Source organism: Nomascus leucogenys, chromosome 22a (genome assembly GCF_006542625.1).
Source record: "Nomascus leucogenys isolate Asia chromosome 22a, Asia_NLE_v1, whole genome shotgun sequence".
NCBI lineage: Eukaryota > Metazoa > Chordata > Mammalia > Primates > Hylobatidae > Nomascus > Nomascus leucogenys.
Window position 1 is genome coordinate 130,742,567 of NC_044402.1, and position 27,642 is coordinate 130,770,208.

Below are 27,642 nucleotides of genomic sequence, written 5' to 3' on the forward strand. Positions count from 1 at the left end.
TTGCCCATCTCCCGAGTCCCCAGTGTCTTAGTGGTAACATTACTGTTGGTCACCCAGCTAGAACAGATGGGCATTTCAGAAGTAAGGGTCAGATAATGTCGTACCTCTCTGGCCCACACTGCTGAATCAAGCCCTCCCATTTGAAGCACTCTTTGCCCCCACTTCACCCCCCTCCCTCAGCCTCAGCTCCCATCAGTTAGGCCTCGGGCCTCTGCACGTCCTGGGCTCCAGCCCTGGGCTCTTCATACATTGGGAAAATAATAGTTAAGGACAATATTCTCAGTCCCCTGTGATCTGTCCCAAACTGTCTTCTAGTCTATTTTGAGGACAGCAGGGCTGATGCCCAGCTGGTATTTCCATTATGGCCGTACAGGGTATGAAAATGTTGACGCATGACTATCATGACTGGTCAGTAGGTAAATAGCTGCTTCCTGGTTCTTTGCTACACCTTACCTGCCTCCTGCCAAGGCTGGGTTTGTTCTGATTGGTGGGTGATCTTGCCTTACCAGATATGAAATATTTTGAATATCTCTCCTGGGATGCCTAAAATTGCTGTACAAAATAGCTATAATTCTATGTTATACATTTATATTTTATTATCTTTTTAAACATTTTTTTGAAGAAAATATAGATGAGGTCTCACTACGTTGCTCAGGCTGGTCTAAAACTCCCAGGTTCAAGCAATCCTCTTGCCTTGCCTTCCCAAAGTGCTGAGATTACAGGTGTGAGCCACCATGCCCGGTGTATTAGACATTTAGACATTTAAATGTACTGAGTTAAGTCATTTGCTGCAAGGCTGGGTGTGGTGGCTCACACCTGTAATCCCAGCACTTTCGGAGACTGAGGTGGGCAGATCACCTGAAGTCAGGAGTTCAAGACCAGCTTGACCAACATGGCGAAACCCCTCCTCTACTAAAAATACCAAAATTAGCCAGGTGTGGTGGTGCGTGCCTGTGGTCCCAGCTACTCAGGAGGCTGAGGCAGGAGAATCACTTGAACCGGGGAGGTGGAGGTTGCAGTGAGCTGAGATCGAGCCACTGTGCTTCAGCCTAGGCGACAGAGTGAGACTCCGTCTCAAAAAACAAAAAATTCATTTGGTGCAAATATATAGTTTTTGAGTGTCTGCTATGTGTAAGCCTTCCAGGGTCTACCTGCCAGGCCTAATGCAGGAGAGAGCTACGCCTCCCCACAGGGATGTACTGTACCCCACATGGACACACTACACCCCACAAAAGCCCAGATGCTTGCATGCCCCCAGTCTCTCATTCCGTGTGGCACAGAGAAACAGGAACAGAGAAGACAAAAGGTGAATACCATGATGCAGGGGCCACTGGACAGGTTTCTGAGTCTGGTGGATGAGTGGAGGCTATGGGAGCTGGACAGCTGCGTGGCAGAGTCTGCCGGGTGACGTCGCAGGGAAGAGACTGCACAACTTGGGAAGAACCTCCTAAAATCTATGGAATTTGGGAACAAAAATCTCAAGTTTCTGACCATGGATAATATCTTTGCAGTGAAGGCTCGCTCCTGCCCCCAATTTTTTATTTTCCTTAAAATGCACATGTTATCCTTAGATGATTCCTATGCCACTGACTCAGTTTGGTATGGCATAAAATAAAGCTAGTAGATGGAAAGAATTTTTAAAAAGCCAAACGGAAAAAAATGCTGATGTGCTCAGTTTTTCTCCTTGTTATTAACCCTTTGAGAGCTGGTTTATTCCTCTGCGGTTCCCCAGGCCCCATCTCAGTGGCCCTTAGAGTGCAGGCTCTCCTCGTTGAATGCACACCCAAGTAAATCTACAGCGTGAAGGTTCCTGCTCTAGGGGTTAGCAGGTTTTGGCTTTCAACTTGCCTTACTACTGGGAGGATGAAATTGGCCTTTCCTCTGCTCTTGCTGTGAACATGCATCTGTGTCATTCATTTCAACACACAGGGTGGTGGAAGCAAATAGCACTGTTCTTGTTTCCGAACTGCATCTGGGGGTGGCGGGCGGGGGGGTGCTGGCAGTGGGCAGTGGGGAGATTGGCTGGAATAGAAGCTGGGCACATAGAGACCATCTCTGTTTTTAAGACATGTACAGCCTGTTAGTCAAGCAGGACCAGAGTTTCCAGCAACTCTTTCTCTTCCTCTGCACACTGACTCTCCCCACTGGGGGCCCACCTGTGTCCATTCTCATGGGCCTGGATTGCAAACTAATTCCAGGCTAGTGTTCAAATTGTTAAGGGACCACCATTGGGGAGTGCTGGCATTCTAAAAGTTAATTTGCCAGTATCCAAGGGTCAAAAGAGATGTTGGAGATTAACTAAACCAGGAGTCAGCAAATTGGGCCAAATCCAGCTTGATACCCATTTGGGGGAAATAGTTTTAGTAGAATACAGTGTCCACTTATTTATTGCCTAGGGCTGCTTTTGTGCTATAATGGCACAAAATAGTTGCAATAGACACCACATGGTGTCACGGTGTGCAAAGCTGAAAATAGTTATTATTTTCTCCTTTTCAGACAAAGTTTGCCAACACCTCATCCAATCTAACCCTGTTTACCTCCCCATACAAGTGATTGTTCAATTACAGAACACCTGTGATAGCTCATTTCCTAATACTCACCAGCTCTTTAATTCTAGAAGATTCCTTCTCATGTTAAGCTGTATTTGCATTCTCTTTTTTCCCTACCACTTTATTGGAAAACTAGAGTCAGATAATCCCAAAGAGCTAGCCAGCTAGTTTTCTTTCTTTCTTTTCTTTCTTTCTTTCTTTCTTTCTTTCTTTCTTTCTTTCTTTCTTTCTTTCTTTCTTTCTTTTTTTTTTCTCTCTGTCCCTTCCTTTCTCTCTCTCTCCCTTCCTTTCTTTCTCTTTCTTTCTTTCTTCTCTCTTTCTCTCTTTCTTTCCTCTCTCTCTCACTCTCCCTGTCTCTCTCCCTCTCCCTCTCCCTCTCTCTTTCTTTTTTTTGAGACGGAGTCTCAGTCTGTTACCCAGGCTGGAGTATAGTGATGTGATCATGGCTCACTGCAGCCTGGACCTCCTAGCTCAAGTCATCTTCCCACCTCAGCCTCCCGAGCAGCTGGGACCACAAACTTGTGCCACCATATCTGGCTAATTTTTGTATTTTGTTTTTTTTTGTGTAGAGATGGGGTTTTACCTGTTGCCCAGGATGGTCTCAGACTCCTAGATTCAAGCGATCTGCCTGCCTTGGCTTCCCAAAACACTGGGATTACAGGCATGAGCCACCATACCTGGCCCGAAGATTAGTTATTTCATTTTCTTCTCACCAATTATCTCTTCCACCAATCTGTGAAGATGTTGGTAATTCCACCATTAGATCATTGGCAAGAAGGAAATGAAATAACAACCTTTCAGACCACCTGACATAGGTAGTTGCCTCTTTTCTTCACACTTCAGGGTTTACCCTTGTGCTGAAAATTTGGAGATTCAGCTTTGTTCTAAGCAGAGCCAAATCAACCCAACCACCAGCATTCTCTTTTTAGCCCTTTGAAAGTGGTCAGCTTATAATATTATCATGATTCACACATACATGGAGTATGGATTTCAGATCTTTCTCCCAGAAAAGGAAAAATACTAAAATAGAAATAATTATGCAAGGGAAGAAAACAGTCTGAGATTTTGTAATTTCAGGGTTTCAGTTAGATACTATTCCCTTTACTAGTGCTATGTGACAAATCACACCAAAACTTAGCAGCTTAAAATAACCATTTAATTTTGGGCAGGCCCGGTGGCTCATGCCTGTAATTTCAGCAGTTTGAGAGGCCAAGGCAGGAGGATCTCTTGAACCCAGGAGATTGGGACCAGTCTGGGCAACATAGTGAGACCTCGTCTTTACAAAAACAAAAACAAAGTAAGCCAGATGTGATGGCGTGTGCCTGTAGTCCCAGCTACACAGGAGGCTGAGCTGCAGGGATCACTTGAGCCTGGATGTCCAGGCTGCAGTGAGCTGTGAATGAGCCACTGCACTCCAGCCTGGGTGATGGAGTGAAACCCTGCATCAGAAAACAAAACAAACAAACATTTAATTTTGCTTACAATTTAGTGGATCTGGATCTTGGGAAGGGCTCAGTTGGGCCATTCTGATTCAAGGCTCCTCATGTGGACAGTCAGATGTCAGCTGGGCTCGACCTGCAAGGTGGCGCACTCTGATGGCTGGCAGCAGATGCTTTTTGTCAGCTGGGTGCTCAGCTGTGATGTTGGCTGGAGTGCCTACACATGACCTCTCCAGCATGGCAGCCTCAGTGTCATTGGACTACTTACATGGCAACTCAGGGCTCCAAGTGTGAGTGGTCTGGAGCATGGCAGGTGCATTCCTGATTGGTTGAAGCAGTCACTAGCCCATTCAGATGCAAGGGGAAGGGGACTAGAATCCCACCTTTCAATGTTAGGAATGGAAGAGATATTGTTGTGACCATCTTTGGAAAATGGGATTTATCACAGGTACTGTCCTGAAATTGTATTTTCTATTTCTTCAGGAACCATGGCACACCCAAAATATGACCCAACTGAGAGGAACTTTAAAATAAGTTTTCTCCACTTTCTATTCATTAGTCCTTCTCTTCTCAATTGCTTCCCACCCTCCATCCATAACAATGGTACAAATGAACTATCCTCATACGCTGGATGGCCTATAATATTAGTTCTAGACATCAATGGCAGTGTCATTCAGTCACAGTCTACTTTGATACTAAATTTATGGCTTTGCACAATCATTTTATCTATTGCAAGTTGCTCAACAGTTTTGTTTTCCTGATGTTTGTGTCAGGATTGGTGGACAATAGAGGGTAATTGATCATTTTCTGGAAGAGGTTCTGAAAAATTTCCCAGAAGAGTGAGAGGACCCATTGCCCACCTGCCCCAAGAAAGGCACCTGACTCTGGTACTCTACATAGTGTATCTTATGCAGTCTTGCCCCCGAAACATTGCCATAAGCCACACATCTGCTCTTCTTTCCTCTCTCCCTTTTCCTTAGGCCTCACAGCTATTCTACTGTTTCTTAGAATTTTTGAATAGTGGTTTTGGAGAAAAATTTTTATGCAAAATATATAAACACATGAATCACATTTAAATATTTCCTGTACCAGCTATTCTAGTGCTTGCTAAGCTATTTAGGAGAAACAGGTAAGAACCTGTGGGGAAAGAGTGGATTAATTCTTTATAAGTATTTTATTCATCATTTGTATATGACTGTCTTAGTCTGTTTCCTGCTGCTATAACAGAATACCACAGACTGGGTAGTTTATAAAGAAAAGAGATTCAGTTGGCTCATGATTCTTGAGGCTGGCTGGGAAGTCCAAGGGTGTGATACTCAGCCATCTGGTGAGAGCCTTCTTGTTTGCATCTTCCTGTGGAGGAAAGTGCAAAGTTATGTAAGTGCTCAAGACAGAGAAAGAGAGGGCCAAACTTATCCTTTTTGTCAGGAGCCCACTTCCATGATAACTAACCCACTCCTGAGATAAAGACATTAATCCATTCATGACAGCAGACCCTCACTGATGACCTAATCACCTCTTAAGGACCCTATCTCTTAACATCATCACAATGACAATTAAATTCCAACATGAGTTTTGAAGCAAACATTCAAACCATGGCAATGACTAAGCTGTTTTCTAACTTGATATAATTCAGGTCTGTATAAAAATTAAAGGGAGAGGTTCCCTGCAAAAAATAAAGTTTGCATTTTTTTTTTTTTTTAGACAGGGTCTCACTTTATCATCCAGGCTGGAGTGCAGTGGCACAATCACGGCTCACTGCAGCCTTGACCTCCTGGGCTCAAGTGATTCTCCCACTTCAGCCCCCTGAGTAGCTGGGACTACAAATATGTGCCACCATACCTGGCTAATTTTTTATTTGAAGACACGGTGTCTCACTATGTTGTCCAGGCTGGTCTTGAACTCCTGGACTCAAGAGATCCTCCCACTTTGGCCTCCCAAAATGCTGGGATTACAGGCATGAACCACTGTGTCTGGCAGTTTGCAATATTTTATGAAAGCATTAGGAAAATGTGTGTGTGCGTGTGTGTGTGTGTATACTTTCTGTACACCCATTCTATGAAATCACATGACTTGGGAATAATTTCAATCCCCTCACTGTTGGGAACTAACTATGTATTAGTATATATGCTTGCTATGTTGTCAGCTAGTCCACCTCTACTTGGTTTTCCTCCAGCAGCACATCTTCCCTTAAAGCCATGTACTAGTACTTGCTGGTGTTCAGACAAACTAGGCAGCAGGTAGAAGATACAGTTTGGGAGTCTGTCATGCCCAATATCTACTTTTTCCATCCTAGAGTTGAAGAGCCATTTTCTTATGCTATAAATGCACCCAAACTTTATTTGCATGAAAATCACTGCAGGTGTTTGTTCAATCACAGCTTCCTGAGATCCGTCTCTGAAGATTCTAATTTAGTAGTCTGAGGTGTGTCCAAGGGATCATTTACCATAAACGATTCTGCTGATCCAAGCTCTCCCAACCTACTGCCTCACTGACTCTCATGTACTCCTTCTCCTCTTATCCCAAGCTTCTATTTTCTGCTAGGTTATACCCTAGTTGTTTAAACCATCAGAGAATGAGAGAGAGAAAAAAAGGAGAGAGAGAGAAGAAAAGAAAGAGAGAGGGAATCCAAGATCTGATGGGCGAAGACATAAACAATCTTCTCTATGGCCTTCATTTAGTTGAGCATAAACCTGATTTCTTAGCCTGAAGGGCATCTGGCCAGGGGTGGAATTGGACCAAAATAAGCAGTTTATCAAATGATATGGTTTGGATATTTGTCTCCTCCAAATCTCATGTTGAAATGTAATCCCCAGTGTTCGTTGGAGCTAGAGCCTGGTGGGAGGTATTGGATCACGGGGACAGAGCCTTCATAAATGGCTTAGCATCATCCTCTTGGTGACAGGTGGGTTCTCACTCTGAGTTTTTGTGAGATCTAGTTGTTTAAAAGTGTGTGGCACCTCCCCACGCTTGCCTCCTCTCTCACCATGTGACACGTTGTCTCCCCATCACCCTCTACCATGATTGGAAGCTCCCTGAGGCTCTCGCCAGAAGCGGATGCTGACACTATGCCTCCTGTACAGCTGAAAGAACCATGAGCCAATTAAACCTCTTTTCTTTATAAATTATCCAGCTTCAGGTATTTCTTTATAGCAATACAAGAACAGCCTCATACATCAAATGAGCCTTTCTCTTCATTCTCCCTCCAGCCTCTTGCTGAACAGGCTTGGCGGTATCTGTGAAATGACCTGGCAGTGAAAACAGCCATTTCAGGGGGCGCATCCAAAAGGTGGGAGGAGGTAGAGCTCTCTTCCCTCAAGCTCGGGAGGTGAGAAGTTTTTTCTACTCTTCTGAATTCAAGGGAGAATTAGGTCATCCTAACAAAAATCTCAGTGGTCTCCAGAGCTGTGCTATTCAGACTTCGATGTGTCTATAAATCATCTGGATCTTGTTAAAATGCAGAACATGACTCTGCAGATCTGGGGTGGGGCTGGAGATTCTGATGTTCTCATAAGCCCCCAGGTGATTCCCATGCTTCTGTTCTTGGACCACACTTTGAAGCAGGAATAAATGCCAGAGTCTCATTGGAAGAAAGCACCATGATCACTTCAGGAAGCCGTGTCACCAATGGACTGTTTATGGGGTGGAGTGGGTAATTAAATAAGTTATGGAACTGAGGTTGCTCAAGAAATAGAGCAGGTGAGGGTTGTCAGAGGGCCCAAGATAAGGAGAACAGGAAAAGAGAAGCAGGATGAAATGGAGGAATTAGTCTGGGATAGGAGAGGGCTAGCTTGTAAAGAGGGCTTTTTACCAGCTCCATTTTGAAGGGCTCATGGTGGAATGAAGCCACTCTCCTGTGGACCCTTCTCCTAGGGGCGGAGATGAAATATTTAGCAAATAAAAAATAGAGTACCCAGAAATAATAATAACTGTCATAAAAGATTATGAACGCCTCTGCACACATACACTAGAAAACAGATGGACAAATTCCTGGACACATACATCCACCAAAACTGAACCAGGAAGGAATTAGTTCCCTGAGAAGGCCAATAACAAGCTCCAAAATTGAATCAGTAATAAATAGCCTACCAACAAAAAAAACCCAGGACCAGATGGACTTACAACCAAATTCTACCAAGTGTACAGAAAAGAGCTGGTACTATTCCTACGGAAACTATTCAAAAACACTGAGGAGGAGGGACTCCTCCCCAACTCATTCTATGAGGCCAGCATCATCCTGGTACCAAATCCTGGCAGATACACAATAACAACAAAAAATAAAACTTCAGGCCAGTGTCTTTGATGAACATTGATGCAAAAATCCTCAACAAAATACTTGCAAATTGAATTCAGCAGCACATAAAAAAGCTAATCCACCACAATCAAGTAGGCTTCATCCCTGGGATGCAAGTTTGGTTCAACATACACAAATCAATAAATGTGATACATCATATAAACAGAACTAAAGAGAAAAACCATGATTATCTCAATAGATGCAGAAAAGGTTTTCAATAAAATTAAACATCTCTTTATATTAAAAACTCTCAATAAACTAAGTATTGAAGGGGCATACCTCAAAATAATAAGAGCCATCTATGAGAGCCATAGCCAACATCATATGAAATGGAGAAAAGCTGGAAGCATTCTCCTTGAAAACTGGTACAAGACAAGGATGCCCTTTCTCACCACTCCTCTTCAACAAAGCTTTGAAAGACTTAGAGCAATCAGGCAAGAGAAAGAAATAAAGGGCATTCAAATAGAGAGTTCCCCTTCCTTCCACTATATACAAAAATCAACTCAAGGTGGATTAAAGACTTAAATGTAAAACTCAAAACTACAAAGTCAAGCTATCTCTGTTTGCAGATGACATGATTCGGTATCTAGAAAATGCCTTAAAATCTCCTGCAGCTGACAAACAACTTCAGCCAAGTTCAGGATAGAAAATCAGTGTACAAAAATTACTAACGTTCTTATAAGCCAACAATAGCCAAGCCGAGAGTCAAACCAGGAAGGCAATCCCATTCACAATTGCCACAAAAAGAATAAAACACTTAGGAAACAGCTAACCAGGGAGGTGAAAGATCTCTACAATGAGAATTACAAAACACTGCTGAAAGAAATCAGAGATGATACAAACAAATGGAAAAACACACCATGCTCATGGAATAGGAAGAATCAATATCATTAAATGGCCATACTGCTCAAAGCAATGTATAGATTCAATGCTATTCCTATCAAACTACCAATGTCATTCTTTACAGAACTAGAAAAAACTATTTTAAAATTCATATGGAATCCAAAAAGAGCCAAGGCAATCTTAAGCAAAAGCAACAAAGCTGGAGGCATCACACTACCTGACTTCAAACTATACTATAGGGCCACATAACCAAAACAGCATGGTACTGGTACAAAAACAGATACATAGAACAAGGAACAGAATAGAGAAACCAGAAATAAGGCCACACAACTATGACCATCTGATCTTTGACAAAGCTGACAAAAACAAGCAATGGGGAAAAGACTCCCTATTCAGTAAATGGTTCCGGAGTAACTGGCTAGCCATATGCAGAAGATTGAAACTGGAACGCTTCCTTATACCATATACAAAAATCAACTCAAGATGGATTTAAATGTAAAATCCAAAACTATAAAAACCCTGGACAACAACCTAGGCAATACCATCCTGGACATAGCAACAGGCAAAGATTTTATAATGGAGATGCTCAAAGTAATCAGTATAAAAGCAAAAATTGATGAATGGGACCTAATTAAACTTAAGAGATTCTGCACAGCAAAAGAAACTATCAACAGAGTAAACAGACAACCTACAGAATGGGAGAAAATATTTGCAAACTATGCATTTGACGAAGGTCTAATATCCAGCATTTATGAGGAACTTAAATTTACAAGGAAAAAACAAACAACCCCATTAAAAAGTGGGCAAAGGACGTAAACAGACACTTTGCAAAAAAAGACATACATGCAGCCAAAAAGCATATGAAATTATTTCATCACTGATCATTAAAGAAATGCAAATCAAAACCACAATGAGATACCATCTCACACCAGTCAGAATGGCTATTATAAAAATCTAAAAAAAAACAGATGCTGGTGAGGTTGTGGAGAAAAGGGAACACTTACACACTGTTGGTGGGAGTGTAAATTAGTTCAACCACTGTGGAAAGCAGTATGATGATTCCTTAAAGAACTGAAAGCAGAACCACCATTTGACCCAGCAACCCCATTATGGGGTATATACCTAGAGGAATATAAATCATTCTACCATGAAGACACATGCACATGAATGTACATGGCAGCACTGTTCACAATAGCAAAGGCCTTGATTCAACCTAAATGCCCATCAATGACAGATTGAATAAAATGTGGTACATATACACCATGGAATACTATGCAGCCATAAAAAAGAGACCATGGCTTTTGTGGGAACATGGATGTAGCTGGAGGTCATTATCCTTAGCAAACTAATACAGGAACAGAAAACCAAATACCGCATGCTCTCATTTATATGTGGGAGCTAAATAATGAGAACTTACAGACATGAAGAAGGAAACAACAGACACTAGTCTACTTGAGGGTGGAGGGTGGGAGGAGAAATAGGAGCAGAAAAAATAACTATTGCATACTAGGCTTAGTACCTGGGTGATGAAATAATCTCTACAACAAATCCCTGTGACATGAGTTTATCTATATAACAAACCTGCACATGTACCCTTAAACCTAAAATAAAACTTTAAAAGAGTGCCCAGTTAAATTTGAGTATCAGATAAACAATGAATACTTTTTAGTATAAGTATGCCCCTAAATAGTGCACCTCCCTCCCACCCTTTCCCCTGAGTCCCCAAAGTCCAATATATCATTCTTACACTTTTGCATCCTCATAGTTTAGCTCCCACTTATAAGTGATAACATATGATATTTGGTTTTCAATTCCTGAGCTACTTCACTTAGAATAATAATCTCCAATCCATCCAAGTTGCTGCAAATGCCACTATTTTTTTATGGCTAAGTAGTATTCCATAGTGTATATATACAACGTTTTCTTTATCCACTCATTGGTTGCTGGGCATTTACGTTGGTTCTCTATTTTTGCAATTGCAAATTGTGCTGCTATAAACATGTGTATGCAAGAGTCTTTGCATCTGACAGAGGACTAACATCCAGAATCTACAAGGAACTCAGTCAAATCAGCAAGAAAAAAACAAATAACCCATCAAAAAGTGGGCAAAGGACATGAATAGACAATTCTCAAAAGAAGATATACAAATGGCCAACGAACATATGGAAAAATGCTCAGCATCACTAGCTATCAGAGAAATTAAAATTAAAACTATAATGAGACACTACCTGACCCTGCAAGAATGGCCATAATTAAAAAATCAAAAAATAATAGATGCTGGCAAGGATGTGGTAAAAAGGGAACACTTTTACACTGCTGGGGGGAATGTAAACTAGTACAACCACCATGGAAACTGTTTAGAGGTTCCTTAAAGAACTGAAAGTAAGACTACCATTTGATCTAACAATTCCACCATGGAGTATCTATCCAAAATTTTTAAAAACAAATTTTAGTGTATTTTTTTTGTGGGAGGAGATCTATTAGAATAACCTAGTTCATTTTTTAAGAATCAAATTTGTTGATATATAATTTACATACGGGAAAAAAATCACCTTTTTTTTTTCCCTTTTCCAACCTTTATTTTAGATCCGGGAGTGGGTACATGCGCAGGTTTGTTACCTGGGTATATTGCATATTGCTGAGGTTCAGGTATGAATTATCCTGTCACCCAGGTACTCAGCATAATACCTAACAGTTTTTCAAAACTTGTCCCCTTTCCTCCCTCCCCTGTCTAGTAGTCCCCAGTGTCTATTGTTGCCATCTTTATGTCCATGAGTGCCCGATGTTTAGCTGCCACTTACAAGTGAGAACATGCAGTTATTTGGTTTTCTGTTCCTGTGTTAATTCACCTAGGATAATGGCCTCCAGCTGTATTCATGTTGCTGCAAAGGACATGATTTCATTTTTTATGGCTGTGTAGTATTCCATGGTGTATATGTGCCACATTTTCTTTATCCAGTACACTGTTGATGGGCACCTAGGTTGATTCCATAACTTTGCTATTGTGAATAGTGCTGCACAAATTGCAAGTGCATGTGTCTTTTTGGTAGAATGATTTGTTTTCTTTTGGATACATACCCAGTAATGAGATTGTTTGGGTTGAATGGTAGCTCTACTTTTGGTTCTTTGAGAAGTCTCCAAACTGCTTTCCACAGCGGCTGAACTAATTTACATTCCCTTTAACCATGTATAAGCATTCCCCTTTCTCTGCAGCCTCAACAATATCTGTTGTTTTTTGGCTTTTTAATAATAGCCATTCTGACAGGTATGAGATGGTATTTCATCGTGGCTTCAATTTGCATTTCTCCAGTGATTAGTGATGATTGGCATTTTTCTATGTATTTGTTGGCCACTTGTATGCCATTTTTTGAGAAGTGTCTGTTCACGTCTTGTGCCCATTTTTTAATGGAATTATTTGTTTTTTGCTTGTTCCATTAAGTTCCTATAGATTCAGGATATTAGACCTTTGTTGGATGCATAGTTTGCAAATATTTTCTCCCAGTCTGTAGGTTGTCTGTTTACTCTGTTGATTATTTCTTTTGGTGTGCAGAAGCTTTTTAGTTTAATTAGATTCCACTTGTCAATTTTTTTTTTTTTTTTTTTTTTTTTGCAATTGCTTTTGAGGACATAGTCATAAATTCTTTCCTAAGGCCCATGTCCAGAATGGTGCTTCGTAGATATTCTTCTAGGATTCTTACAGTTTGAAGTCTTACATTTAAATCTTTAATCCATCTTGAGTTAGTTATTATAAATGGTGAAAGGTAGGGGTCCAACTTAATTCTTCTGCATATGGCTAGCCTGTATCCCACCACCATTTATTGAATAGGGACTTCTTTTCCCATTGCTTATTCGTGTTGATTTTGTCGAAGATTAGATGGCTGTAGGTGTGTGGCTTTATTTCTGAGTTCTCTTTTCTGTTCCATTGGCCTATCTGTTTATTTTTGTACCAGTACCATGTTGTTTTGGTTACTGTAGCCTTATAATATAGTTTGAAGTGGATTAATGTGATGCTTCTGGCTTTGTACATTTTGCTTAGAATTGCTTTGGTTATATAGGCTATTTTTTTTGGTTCCATATGAATTTTAGAATAGTTTTTTCCAATTCTGTGAAAAATAACCTTGGTAGTTTGATAGAAATAGGATTGAATCTGTAAATTACTTTGGGCAATAATAAAGCCATTTTAATGATACTGATTCTTGCAATCCATGAGCATGGAATATTTTCCCTTTGTTTGTCTCATCTGTGATTTCTTTTAGCAGTGTTTTGTAGTTCTCCTTACAAAGACCTTTCACTTCCTTGGTTAGATGTATTCCTAGGTATTCTATTTTTTGTGTGGCTACTGTAATGGGATTGCTTTTTTTTTTTTTTTTGGACAGTCTTACTCTGTCACCCAGACTGAAGTATGGTGGCATGATCTTGGCTCATTGCAACCTCTGCCTCTAGAGTTCAAGTGATTCCCATGCCTTGGCCTCCTGAGTAGCTGGAATTATAGGCATGCACCACCACACCAGCTAATTTTCGTATTTTTAGTAGAGACAGGCTTGTCTCAAACTCCTGACCTCAGGTAATCTGTCCTCCTCGGCCTCGCAAAGTGCTGGGATTATGGGCCACCGCACCCAGCTGGGATTGCATTCTTGATTTGGCTCTTAGCTCAAGCTAATAACGTTCAAATGTTTTTGCTGTAAAGAAATGCTACCAATTTTTGTACATTGATTTTATATCCTGAAACTTTACTGAAGTCATTTATCAGTTCCAGGAGCTTTTTGGCAGAGTCTTTAGGCTTTTCAATGAATAGAATCCTATCATCTGCAAAGAAAGATAGTTTGAATTCTTCTTTTCATATTTGTATGCTTTTTATTTTTTTCTCATGACTGATTGCTCTGGCAAGGACTTTCAGTACCATGTTGAATAGGAGTGGTAAGAATCACTTTTTGAAGCACACAGTTCTCTGAAATTTGATGAATGTTTACAGTTGTGTAACCACCACCGCAATGAAGATGTAGAACAATTTCCATCCAACCAAAAGAGTTCCCTTGTGCCCTTTTGTACTCAACTATTGCCGTCTCTACTAACACCTGGCAACCACTCATCTGAGTTCTGTCTAGAGTTTTGTTTTTCCAGAATGTCATGTGAATGAAATGATACACTTGATATTCTTTTGTGTCTGGCTTCTTACAGTTGGTATAATGCCTTGAGATTTACCCACGTTGCATGTGTTGGTGTGGATTACTATAGCATAACTGTTCCTTCTTACTACTGAGTAGTATTCCATTGTATGAATATATCACAAAGATTTGTTTATCCATTGATGGATTAATGGACATTTGGCTTGTTTCTAGTTTTTGACTTTTAGTGAATAATACTGCTGTAAACATTTGTGTACAGGTTTGTGTGTGGACATATATTTTCATTTCTCTTGTGTCAATACCTAGGAGTGCAATGTCCGGGTCATCTGTGGTAAGTGTATGTTTAACTTTTTTAAGAAGCTGTCAAACTGTTTTCCAAACTAGTTATGCCATATTACATTGCCACCAGAAGTCTATGAACATTCCAGTTGATTCGCATTTTGGCTAACATTTGATATTGCCATTTTCCCTCACAGTTTTAAACATTCTAATAGGTGTGTAGTGAGTGGTCTCTTATTGTAGTTTAATTTATATTTTCTTAATGATGTTGAGTGTTTTTTCATGTGCTGATAGCATTGTTTCTAAACTTTTTTTGGTAAAATGTTCAAATTTTCTATGCTTTTGAAAATTGGATAGTTTTCTGACCATTGAGTTTTGAGAGTTTACTTATATTCTAGTTACCTTTCTTTGATCAGATCTATGATTTGAAAACATTTCCTCCCACTCTCTGGCTTATCTTTTCATTTTTCTTAATGTATTTCAAAGACCAGACAATTTAAAAGATCTGTTTTTTTTTTAAAAAAAAGGAGATATAATTCACAGAACATAAAATTCATCCTTTCAAAGTGTACTATTCAGTTGTTTTTATCTACACACAAAGCAATGCAATCACCATTATCTAATTCCAGAACATTTTTGTCACTCCAAAAAGAAATGTCATACCTGTGAGCAGTCACTGCCTACTCTCCCCTCTCCCTAGATCCTGGCAGCCACTAATTTTCCTTGTATTTCTATAGATTTGCCTGTTCGGGACATCTCATGTAACTAAAATCATATAATATGTGGCCTTTGTTTCTGGTTTCTGTTATAATGTGTTCAGTGTTCATCCTATTGCAGCAGGTATCAGAACTTTATTCATTTTTATAGCTCAGTAATATTCTATTGCATGGATATATTACATTTTGTTTATTCATTATTCATTTGAACATTTAGATCATGGCTATTATACATAATGTTGCTATGAACATTTGTGAACAAGTTTGTGTGTTTATTTGTTTTTGAGACCCAGTCTTGCTCTTTTGCCCGGGCTGGAAAGCAGTGGTGTGATTTCAGCTCATGGCAACCTCTGCCTCCTGGGTTCGAGTGATTCTCCTGCCTCAGCCTCCTGAGTAGCTGGGATTACAGGCATGTGCCACCATGCCTGGCTAATTTTTGTATTTTTAGTAGAGATGGGGTTTCACCATGTTGGCCAGGCTGGTCTCAAACTCCTGACCTCAAGTGATCTGTCCTCCTCAGCCTTCCAAAGTGCTGGGATTCCAGGTGTGAGCCATGCGCCGGGCTTGTGTGCAAGTTTTTATGTGGATATATGTTTTTATTTCTTTTGACTATATACCTTGGAATAGAGTTGCTGGGTCACATAGTAATTCTTTGCTTAACTTTCTGAGGAAGTTCCAGTACTATTTATTCTCTGTCCTTTTCATACTACCTATCCTAGTGGATGTGAAGTGGTATCTCGTTGTGGTTTTAATTTGCATTTCCCTAGTGCTAGTGATTATGAACATCTTTTCATGTCTTCTTTGCCAAATGCATATGTATGTTTTCCTCAGAGAAATGTCTATTCAAATCCTTTGTCCTTTTACAAAGCTGGGTTCTTTATATTATATTTTATTTTTTTTTAAGAGATGAGGTCTTGCTGTATTGCCCAGGCTGGAGAGCAGTTTCACAATTTTAGCTCAGTGTAGCCTCAAACTCTTGTGTTTAAGTGAATCTTCTGCCTCAGCTTCCAGAGTAGCTGGGACTACAGGTGTGTGCCATCACGCCCAGCTCTTTTCATTAAGTTGTAAGAGTTCAAAAAACTGAAGTTTAAATTTTGAAAGTATACATTTTTTATTCTATGGTTTGAGCTTTTTGTTTGCTATATAAGCAATATTTGCCTAACCTAAGGTTGCAGAGATTTTTCTTTTTTTCTCTCTCTCTCTTTTTTTTTTTTCTTTTTTGAGAGACAGAGTCTTGCTCTGTCACCCAGGCAGGAGTGCAGTGGTGTGATCTCAGCTCACTGCAACCTCTGCCTCCTAGGTTCAAGCCATTCTCCTGCCTCAGCTTCCCAAGTAGCTGGGACTACAGGTATGCACCACCACATCAAGCTAATTTTTGTATTTTTTAGTAGAGTTGGGGTTTCACTATACGTTGGCTAGGCTGGTGTCGAACTCCTGACCTCAGGTGATCTGCCTGCCTTGGCCTCCCAAAGTGCTGGGATTACAATCATGAGCCACCACACCGGGCCTGTTTTCTTCTAGAAGTTGTTTAGTTGTTGGTTTTACATTTAGGTCTATGATCCATTTAAGTTGAATTTTGTATATGATTCAAGGTACAGGTCAAGATTTATTCTTTTTTTAAAATCAATGTTTTATTTTTGATTTTTGTGGGTACATAGGTGTATATATTTATGGGGGACATGACATATTTTGATACAAGCATCCAATGTTAATAATCGTGTCATGGAAAATGGGATTATCCATCTCTTCAAGCATTTATTCTTTGTGCTACAAACAACCAAAGTATACTCTTTTAGTTATTTTAAAATGTACCATTAAATTATTTTGACTATAGTCACCATGTTGTGCTATCAAATATTAGCTATTATTCATGCTTTCTAACTATTTTTTTTTTGGTGACCATTAACCATCTACACTTCCCCACCACTCCCCACTCCCCTTCCCAGCCTCTGGTAACCACCTTTCTACTGTCTGTTACCACGAGTTCAATTTTTTTTGGATTTTTAGATCCCACAAATAAATGAGAATATGCGACGTTTGTCTTTTCTTGCCCGGCTTATTTCACTTAACATAATGACCTGAAGTTCCATCCATGTTGTTGCAATTGACAGAATCTTATTCTTTTTTATGGCCAAGTAGTATTCCACTGTATGTAAGTACCACATTTTCTTTATCCATTCATCTGTTGATGGACACTTAGGTTGCTTTCAAATCTTGGCTATTGTGAACAGTGCTGCAACAAACATGGGAGTGCAGATACCTCTTCAATATACTGATTTCCTTTCTTTTGGGTATATACCCAGCAGTGGAATTGCTGGATCATATGGTAGCTATATTTTTAGTTTTTTGAGGAACCTCCAAATTGTTCTTCATAGTGGTTGTACTAATTTACATCCCCACCAGTGTATGAGGGTTTCCTTTTCTCCATATCCTTTCTAGAATTTGTTATTGCCTGTCTTGAATATAAGCCTTTTTTTTAAAAAAAAGTTAATTTAATTTTATGTTCCGGGATATGTGTGCTGAACATGCAAGTTTGTTACATAGGTAAACAAACGTGCGCCATAGTGGTTTGCTGCACCTATCAGCCCATCACCTAGGTATTAAGCCCCGCATGCATTAGCCATTAGTCCTGATGCTCTTCCCCTCCCCAGCCCCTTGACATGCCCCAGTGTGTGTTGTTCCCCTCCCTGTGTCCATGTGTTCTCATTGTTCAGCTGCCACTTATGAGTGAGAACATGTGGTGTTTGTTTTCTGTTCCTGTCTTAGTTTGCTGAGAATGATGGCTTCCAGCTTCATCCATATCCCTGCAAAGGACACGATCTCATTCCTTTTTATGGCTGCATAATCTTCCATGGTGTATAGGTACCACATTTTCTTTATCCAGTCTATCATTGATGGGCATTTGGGTTGGTTCCAAGTCTTTGCTATTGTGAATAGTGCTGCAATAAACATATGTGTGCATGTATCTTTATAATAGAATGATTTATATTCCTTTTGGTGTATACCCAGTAATGAGATTGCTGGGTCAAATGGTATTTCTGGTTCTAGATCCTTGAGGAATCGCCACACTGTCTTCCACAGTGGTTGAACTAATTTACAATCTCACCAACAATAAAAAGGGCATTTCTATTTCTCCACAGCATTGTCAGCATCTGTTGTTTCTTGACTTTTTAATAATCGCCATTCTGACTGGCGTGAGATGGCATCTCATCGTGGTTTTTATTTTCATTACTCTAATGATCAGTGATGTCCAGCTTTTCTTCATGTTTGTTGGCCACATGAATGTTTTCTTTTGAGAGGTGTCTGTTCATGTCCTTTGCCCATTTTTTGATGGGGTTGTTTTTTTCTTGTAAATTTGTTTAAGTTCCTTGTACATTCTGGATATTAGACCATTGTCAGATGGGTAGATTGTAAAAATGTTTTCCCATTTTGTAGGTTGCCTGTTTGCTCTGATGATAGTTTCTATCGCTGTGCAGAAGCTCTTTAGTTTAATTAGATCCCATTTGTCAATTTTAGCTTTTGTTGCAATTGCTTTTGGTGATTTCATCACAAAATCTTTGCCCATGCCTATTCACTGAGTAGTATTGCCTAGATTTTTTTCTTGGGTTTTTATGGTTTTGGGTTTTACATTTAAGTCTTTAGTCCATCTTGAGTTAATTTTTGTATAAGGTGTAAGGAAGGGGTCCAGTTTCAGTTTTCTGCATATGGCTAGCCAGTTTTCCCAGCACCATTTATTAAATGGAGAACCTTTTCTCATTGCTTGTTTTTGTCGGGTTTGTCGAAGATCAGATGGTTATTTCTGAGATCTCTATTTTGTTTCATTGGTCTATGTGTCTGTTTTGGTACCAGGATATAAGCCATTTTAATTGGGGTGAGATGATTCTCATTGTAGTTTTGATTTGCTTTTCTCTGATGATCAGTGATGTTGAGCACTGATTGTCATGTGTATGTCTTCTTTTGAGAAACGTCTATTCAAATATTTCACCCATTTTCAAATCAGGTTATCAGATTTTTTCCAATAGAGTTGTTTGAGCTCTTTATATATTCTGGTTATTAAACCAAATATTTTCTTCCATTTTGTAGGTTTGTCTTTTCACTTTGCAAATATTTTCCCTCATTTTGTGGGCTGTCTTTTCACTTTTTTGATTGTTTTATTTGCTTTGCAGAAGTTTTTGAACTTGATGTGAGCCCATCTGTCCGTTTTTGCTTTGGTTGCCCGTGCTTGTGAGGTATTGTTCAAAAAATTTTTCCTAGGCCAATATCCTAGAGATTTTTCCCAAAGTTTTCTTGCAGTAATTTCGTAGTTTGAGGTCTTAGATTTAAGTTCTTAATCCATTTTGATTTGCTTTTTGTATATGGTGAGAGGTAGGGGTCTAGTTTCATTCTTCTGCATATGGATATCCATTTTTCCCAGCACCATTTATTGAAGAGACTGTTTTTTCTCCAGTGTGTGTTCTTGGTGCCTTTGTCAAAAATGAGTTCACTGTAGGCATGTGGATTTGTTTCTGGGTTCTCTATTCTGTTCCATTGATCTACGTGTCTATTTTTATGCCAGTATCATGCTATTCTGGTTACTATAGCTCTGTAGCATAATTTGAAGTCAGGTAATGTGATTGCTCTAATTTTGTTCTTTTTTTAAAAAATTTTCTACTTAACCCTTCGGTTCTGCATAGCCTAAGGTGGTTTTTTTTTTATTATTATACTTTAAGTTCTGGGATACACGTGCAGAAAGTGCAGGTTTGTTACATAGGTATACATGTGCTATGGTGGTTTGCTGTACCCATCAACCCATCATATACATTAGGTATTTCTCCTAATGTTATCTCTCCCCTTACCCTCCACCCCCTGACAGGCCCTGGTGTGTGATGTTCCCCTCCCTGTGTCCATCATGTGTTCTCATTGTTCAACTCCCACTTATGAGTGAGAACATGTGATGTTCAGCTTTCTGTTCCTGTGTTAGTTTCCTGAGAATGATGGCTTCCAGCTGCATCCATGTCCCTGCAAAGGACATGAACTCACTCTTTTTTTACGGCTGCATAGTATTCCATTCGTGTAAAAGCATTCCTATTTCTCCACATCCTCCCTAGCATCTGTTGTTTCCTGACTTTTTAATGATCACCCTTCTAACTGGCATGAGATGATATCTCATTGTGGTTTTGATTTGCATTTCTCTAATGACCAGTGATGATGACCTTTTTTTCATATGTTTGTTGGCTGCATAAATGTCTTCTTTTGAGAAGTGTCTGTTCATATCCTTCACCCACTTTTTGATGGGGTTGTTTTTTTCTCATAAATTTGTTTAAGTTCCTTGCATATTCTGGATATTAGCCCTTTGTCAGATGGATAGATTGCAAAAATTTTCTCCCATCCTGTAGGTTGCCTGTTCACTCTGATGATAATTTCTTTTGCTGTGCAGAAGCTCTTTAGTTTAATTAGATCCCATTTGTCAATTTTGGCTTTTGTTGCCATTGCTTTTGGTGTTTTAGTCATGAAGTCTTTGCCCATGCCTATGTCCTGAATGGTATTGCCTAGGTTTTCTTCTAGGGATTTTTATGGTTTTAGGTCTTACATTTAAGTCTTTAATCCATCTTGAGTTAATTTTTGAATGAGGTGTAAGGAAGGGGTCCAGTTTCAGTTTTCTGCATATGGCTAGCCAGTTTTCCCAGCACCATTTACTAAATAAGGAATCCTTTCCCCATGAAGGTGAAAGGAGTATTATTAGGAGTATTGATTCACATGATCACAGGCGAAGTCCCACAATAGGCCATCTACAAGCTGAGGAGCAGGGAAGCCAGTCAAAGTCCCAAAACCTCAAAAGTAGGGAAGCCAACAGTTCAGCCTTCAGTCTGTGGCCAAAGGCCTGAGAGACCCTGGCAAACCACTGATGTTAGTCCAAGAGTCCAAAAGCTGAAGAACTTGGAGTCTGATGTTTGAGGACAGGAAGCATCCAGCATGGGGGAAAGATGAAGGCTCAAAGACTCAGCAAGTCAAGTCTTTCCACACTCTTCTGCCTGCTTTATTCTAGCCACTCTGGCAGCTGATTACACGGTGACCACTCAGATTGAGGGTGGGTCTGCCTCTCCCAGTCCACTGACTCAAATGTTAATCTCCTTTGGCAACATCCTCACAGGCACACCTAGGAACAATACTTTGCATCCTTCAATCCAATCAAGTTGACACTCAATATTAACTGTCACATAGGCGCTTATGGCTATACATTTCTCTCTTAATACTGCTTTCATTGTAGCCCACAGGTTTTGGTATGTTGTGCTGCCATTATCCTTCATTTAGAAAATTTTTCAATGTTCTTGTTAATTTCTTCATTGACTCGCTGCTCATTCAGGAACATATTGCTTAATTTCCATGTGTTTATATAGTTTCAAAAATTCCTCTTGTTGTTCACTTCTCATTTTATGAGAAATTCTTTATCAAGATAAGATGCTTGATATTATTTCCATTTTTTGAATGTTTTAAGACTTGTTTTGTGCCCTAACATCTGTTCTATCCTTGAGAATGAGCCATGTACTAAAGAGAAGAATGTGTATTCTGCAGCTGTTGGATAAAATGTTCCATAAATATCTATTAGGTCCATTTGGTCTATAGTGCAGATTACGTCCGATGTTTCTTTGTTGAGTTTCTGTGTGAAAGATCTGTCCAAAGCTGAAAGTGGGGTGTTTAAGTCTCCAGCTATTATTACATTAAGATCTGTCTCTCTTTAGCTCTATATGCTAAAGAGAGCATATAGCGTTCTCTTCATATATTTGCTTTATATAAAGCAATATGTAAATTTTTTTATATAAAGCAACATGTAAATATCTGCTTTCTATAAAGCGACATGTAAATATCTGCTTTCCATAAAGCGACATGTAAATATCTGCTTTCCATAAAGTGACATGTAAATATCTGCTTTCCATAAAGCGACATGTAAATATCTGCTTTCCATAAAGCGACATGTAAATATCTGCTTTCCATAAAGCGACATGTAAATATCTGCTTTCCATAAAGCGACATGTAAATATCTGCTTTCCATAAAGCGACATGTAAATATCTGCTTTCTAAAAAGCGACATGTAAATATCTGCTTTCTATAAAGCGACATGTAAATATCTGCTTTCTATAAAGCGACATGTAAATATCTGCTTTCTATAAAGCGACATGTAAATATCTGCTTTCTATAAAGTGACATGTAAATATCTGCTTTCTATAAAGCGATATGTAAATATTTGCTTTATATGTCTGAGTGCCTCAGTGTTGGGTGCATATGTATTTACAATTGCTATATCCTGTAGCTAGATCGACCCCTTTATCATTACATAATGACCTTTTTTTTGTCTCTTCTTACAGTTTTTGTCTTGAAATCTGTTTTGTCTGATATAGATATAGCTGCCCCTGCTCTTTTTTGGTTCCCATTGGCATGGAATATCTTTTTACATACCTTTATTTTCAGTCTATGTGTATCTTTATAGGTGAAATGTGTTTCTTGTAGGCAACAGATCAATGGGTCTTGTTTTTTAAATCCATCCACCCACTCTATGTCTTTTGATTAGAGAGTTTAGTCCATTTACATTCAATGTTATTATTGATAACTAGAGGCTTACTCTTGCCATTTTGTGATTTGTTTTCTGATTGTTTCCTGGTCTCCTTTTTCTTCTTTCTTTCCTTCCTGTCTTCTTTTTAGTGAAGGTGATTTTCTCTGGTAGTATGATTTAGTTTCTTGCTTTTTGTTTTTTGTGTATCTATTGTTTGTACACTTTTTCATTTAAGGTTACCATGAAGCTTGAAAATACTATTTTATAACCCATTATTTTAAACATATGGCAACTTAACACTGATTACATAACCAAACAAACACACAGACAAACACACAAAAAGAAAACTAATACAAACTCTACACTTTAACTTCATTTTCCTGCTTTTTAATTTTTTGTTGTTTCTCTTTATGTATTATTATACTGTCTATGTCTTGAAAAGTTACTGTACTTATTATTCTTGATTGGGTCATCATTTAGTCTTTCTACTTAAGATAAGAGTAGTTTACACACCACAACTACAATGTTATAATATTCTGTGTTTTTCTATGTCCTTACTATTACCAGTGAGTTTTGTTCCTTCAGATGATTTCTTTTCATTCATTAACATCCTTTTCTGATTGAAGAACTTCCTTTAGCCTTTCTTGTAGGACAGGTTTGGTGGTGATGAAATTCCTCAGCTTTTGTTTGTCTGGGAAGGTCTTTATTTCTCCTTCATGCTTGAAGGATATTTTCATTAGATATAATATTCTAAGATACAAGTTTTTTTTCCCTTCAGCACTTTATGTCATGCCACTCTCCTGGTCTGTAAAGTTTCCATTGAAAAGTCTGCTGCCAGATGTATTGGAGCTCCATTACATGTTATTTGTTTCTTTTCTCTTGCTGCTTTTAGAATCCTTCCTTTATCCTTGACCTTTGAGAGTTTCATTATTAAATGCCTTTAGGTAATCTTCTTTGAGTTACATCAGCTTGGCGTTGTATAACTTTGTTGTACTTGAATGTTGATTTCTTTCTCTAGGTTTGGGAAATTCTCTGATATCCTTTTGAATAAACTTCCTATCCCTTTCTTCCTCCTCTTTTAAGGCCAAAAACTCTTTTTTTTTTTGAGATGGAGTCTTGCTCTGTCACCCAGGCTGGAGTGGAGTGGCACAATCTCAGCTCACTGCAACCTCTGCCTCTCAGGTTCAAGCTATTCTCCTGCCTCAGCCTCCCAAGTAGCTGGGATTATAGGTGTGTGACACAACACCTGGCTAATTTTTGTATTTTTAGTAGAGATGGGGTTTCACCACATTGGCCAGGCTGGTCTTAAACTCCTGACCTCAAGTAATCCACCTGCTTTGGCCTCTCAAAGTGCTGGGATTACAGGCATGAGCCACTGTGCCTGGCAGGCAAAAAACTCTTAGATTTGCCTTTTTGAGGCTATTTCCTAGATCTTTTAGGGTGCTTTATTCTTTTTTCTTTTGTCTCCTCTGACTGTGTATTTTCCAATTGTCTGTCTTCAAGCTCAGTATTTCTTCTGCTTGATCACCTCTGCTATAAAAGTCTCTGATGCATTCTTCTGTATGCCAATCACATTTTTCAACTCCAGAATTTCTGCTTGATTCTTTTTAATTATTTTAATCTCTTTGTTAAATTTATCTGATGGAATTCTGAATCCCTTCTCTGTGTTATCATCAATTTTTTTGAGTTTCCTCTAAACAGCTATTTTAAATTCTCTGTCTGAAAGGTCTCATATCTCTTGTTACTCCAGGATTGGTCCCTGGTGCCCTGTTTAGTTCATTTGGTGAGGTCATGTTTTCCTGGATGGTGTTGATGTTGTCAGATGTTCTTTGGTATCCAGGCATTGAAGATTTAGATACTTACTGTAGCCTTTGCAGTCTGGGCTTGTTTGGGCCCATCCTTCTTAAGGAAGCTTTTCAGGTATTCGAAGGGACTTGGACCCAAAGCCCAATATTGCTGTAGTTTTTACAGACTCATTGAGGTACCACCTTGGTGGTCTTGGATAATTCAGAGAAGAAAGAGAGTCTCTCTCCCTCTTTGCTGAGAAGCCTGGAACTGGGGATGTGGTGATCTAAGCACTCCTGTGGCCACCACCACTGGAACTGTGCTGGGTCAAGCCTGAAGCCAGCCCAGCACTGGTTCTTGCCCAAGGCCTGCTGTAACCACTACCTGGCTACCACCTATGTTCATGCAAGGCCATAGGGCTCTACGATCAGCAGGTGGCAAAGCCAGCCAGATTTATGTCCTTCCCTTCAGGGCAGTGAGTTCCCCCAGGCCCTAGGCAGGTCCAGAGATACTGTCTGGGAGCCAGGGATTAGAGTCAAAAACCTTAGAAATTTGCCAGTATTCTATTTTACTGCAACTAAGCTGGCACTCAAACCACAGTACAAAGTCTTTCTCACTCTTTCCTTCCCTTTCCACAGGCAAAGGAGCCTCTCTCTGTGGCCACCACCACTGGCCCATGGGAGGTTTTTCCAGGCCACCACCGATGTTCACTTAAAGCACAAGGGCTCTTCAATCAGCTTGTGGTGAGTGCTGCCAGGCCTGGGACTCAGCCCTCAGGGCAGTGGGCTCCCCTTTGGCTCAGGGCAGGTCCAGAAATGCTGTTCAAGAGCCTAGGCCTGGACTCAGGGACCCCAAGAGGCTTCTTGTTGCTTGACCCCACTGTGGCCAAGTTGGTACCTAAGGTGCAAGACAAAGTCCCCTTTACTTTTCCCTCTGCTTTTCTCAAACAGGAGGAAACTTTTGCTGTAGTCACCACAGCTGGGAATGTGCTGGGTCACACTTGTAGTCAGCACGTCTCAGAGGCCAAGGCCCACAGTGTTACTGGTGATTATCCAGTGCCCAAGGGTTCTTTATTCAGCAGGTAATGAATCTTAGTAGGACTGGGTCCTTCTCTTCAAGATAGTGGGCTCCCTTTTGGCCCAATGTGTGTCTAGAAATGTTGTCTGAGAGCTAGGGCCTGGAATGGGGAACTCATGACTCTGCCCAGTGCCCTATCATATTGCGGCTGAGCTGGTATCCGAGATGCAAGACAAAGTCACTGTTACTCTTCACAGTGAAAGACTTTTGTTGCTGTGAGCTACACTCCCTGTGGTTGGGAAAGGGGAGGTGCAAGTACTCTTTTAGCTACCCTGGCTAGTATCTTCCTAGGTCACCTGCCACCTTAGTCCTCTGGCTCTGAGCCCAGCCCAACACTGGAAGTTACCTAGGAATTGCAGACCTTGTGTTCTAGGCTGCCTTTCAAGTTTACCTAGGACCCCAGAGGACTTTGGCTTGCAGTGGCGAGGCTTGCTGAGAGACTCAGGTGCTGACTGCTGGGATGGGTGACTCCCCTCTGGTGAGGTCTGGTCCAAATGCTCCCTCTGTGCACAGACAGTGCCTGAGCCCAGCATGGCTTTGTTCTCTGCTGTGACAGGGCAACACTGAGTTCATTGTAAAGTCCCCCAGTTGCCCCACCCTCCTTCCCCAAAGTGCACAGATTGCTGTGGGGATGGGTGAGGGATGGCGTTGGCAATTCAAGACTGTCTCTCCAGGCTGGGCACAATGGCCCATGCCTGTAATCCCAGCACTTTGGGAGACTGAGGTGAGCTCATCACTTGAGGCCATGAGTTAGAGACTAGCCTGGCCAACATGGTGAAACCTCGTCTCTACTAAAAATACAAAAATTAGATAGGCGTGGTGGCACATGCCTGTAATCCCAGCTACTCAGGAGGCTGAGGCATGAGAATCCCTTGAACCAGGGAGGCAGAGGTTGCAGTGAGCCAAGATTGTGCCACTCACTGCACCTCCAGCCTGGGTGACAGAGTGAGACTTGGTTTCCAAAGCAAACAAACAAAAAACCCTGTTTCTTCTATTCTTTCCAATGACTCTTTCAGCAATATGAAGTTACAACCAAGTACTGTGAGTGCTCACCTAATTTTTGGTTCTTGTGATGGTGTTATTCTATGTGCAGGCATTTGTTAAAGTTAGATGTTCCTTGCGGGGGCAAATGGTGTAGGCTTCTATTCTGTTATCTTGCTTGCTCTACTCCCTCAAGGTTCATTCTTTTTGAATATATATATATATATGCTTTTGAGCACACACACACACATATATATAATATATATGTATATTTTATATATATATATATATACTTTTGGGATATTTAGTCATAGTCAATGGAACCAATAATAGTATGGAGTAAATACATATATATGACTATGTATGTATAATACAATTGTTGCCTCACTGTTTGTTGAAAAGATTTTCCATTTACTTGACTTTTACTTGATTTTCTGTGAATCAAGGAGTATTCTGACTTTGAAGTTTTGTGATTTAAGAATTACATTTAGTAAGGCTATAGGTGCTATACATAGTGAGTTCTCTGATGGATCTGGAGAAAATAAATGGAAAATGTTTTGGAAAGGATTCACCATTCTAGTTGCCATTAAGAACATTCGTGATTTATGGGAGGAGGTCAAAATATCAAAATTAATAGGGTTTGGAAGAAGTTGATTCCAATCTTCATGGATGACTTTGAGGGGTTCAGGACTTCAGTGGAGAAAGTAACTGCAGATGTGGTGGAAGTATTGAGAGAAGGAGAATTAGAAGTGGAGCCTGAAGATGTGATGGAATTGCTGCAATCCTATGATAAAGCTTGAATGGATGAGGAGTTGCAGATAAGCAACTTACAGATAAGTAAGCAAAGAATATGGTTTCTTAAGCTGGAATCTACTCCTGGAAAAGATGTTGTGAACACTATTTAAATGACAACAAAGAAGTTCTCACTCATTTGTGGGAGCTAAAAAAATTGAACACATGGAGGTAAAGAGTGGCAAAATAGATAACAGAGATTGGGAAGGGTGAGTAGGGAGGATGGGCAGGAT

At 40.0% G+C, this 27,642-nt stretch overlaps 1 pseudogene; it reads left to right on the plus strand.

Annotated features, from left to right (window-relative positions):
- Positions 1-27,642, plus strand: part of LOC115832302 — a 71,511-nt pseudogene that overhangs the window by 14,508 nt on the left and 29,361 nt on the right.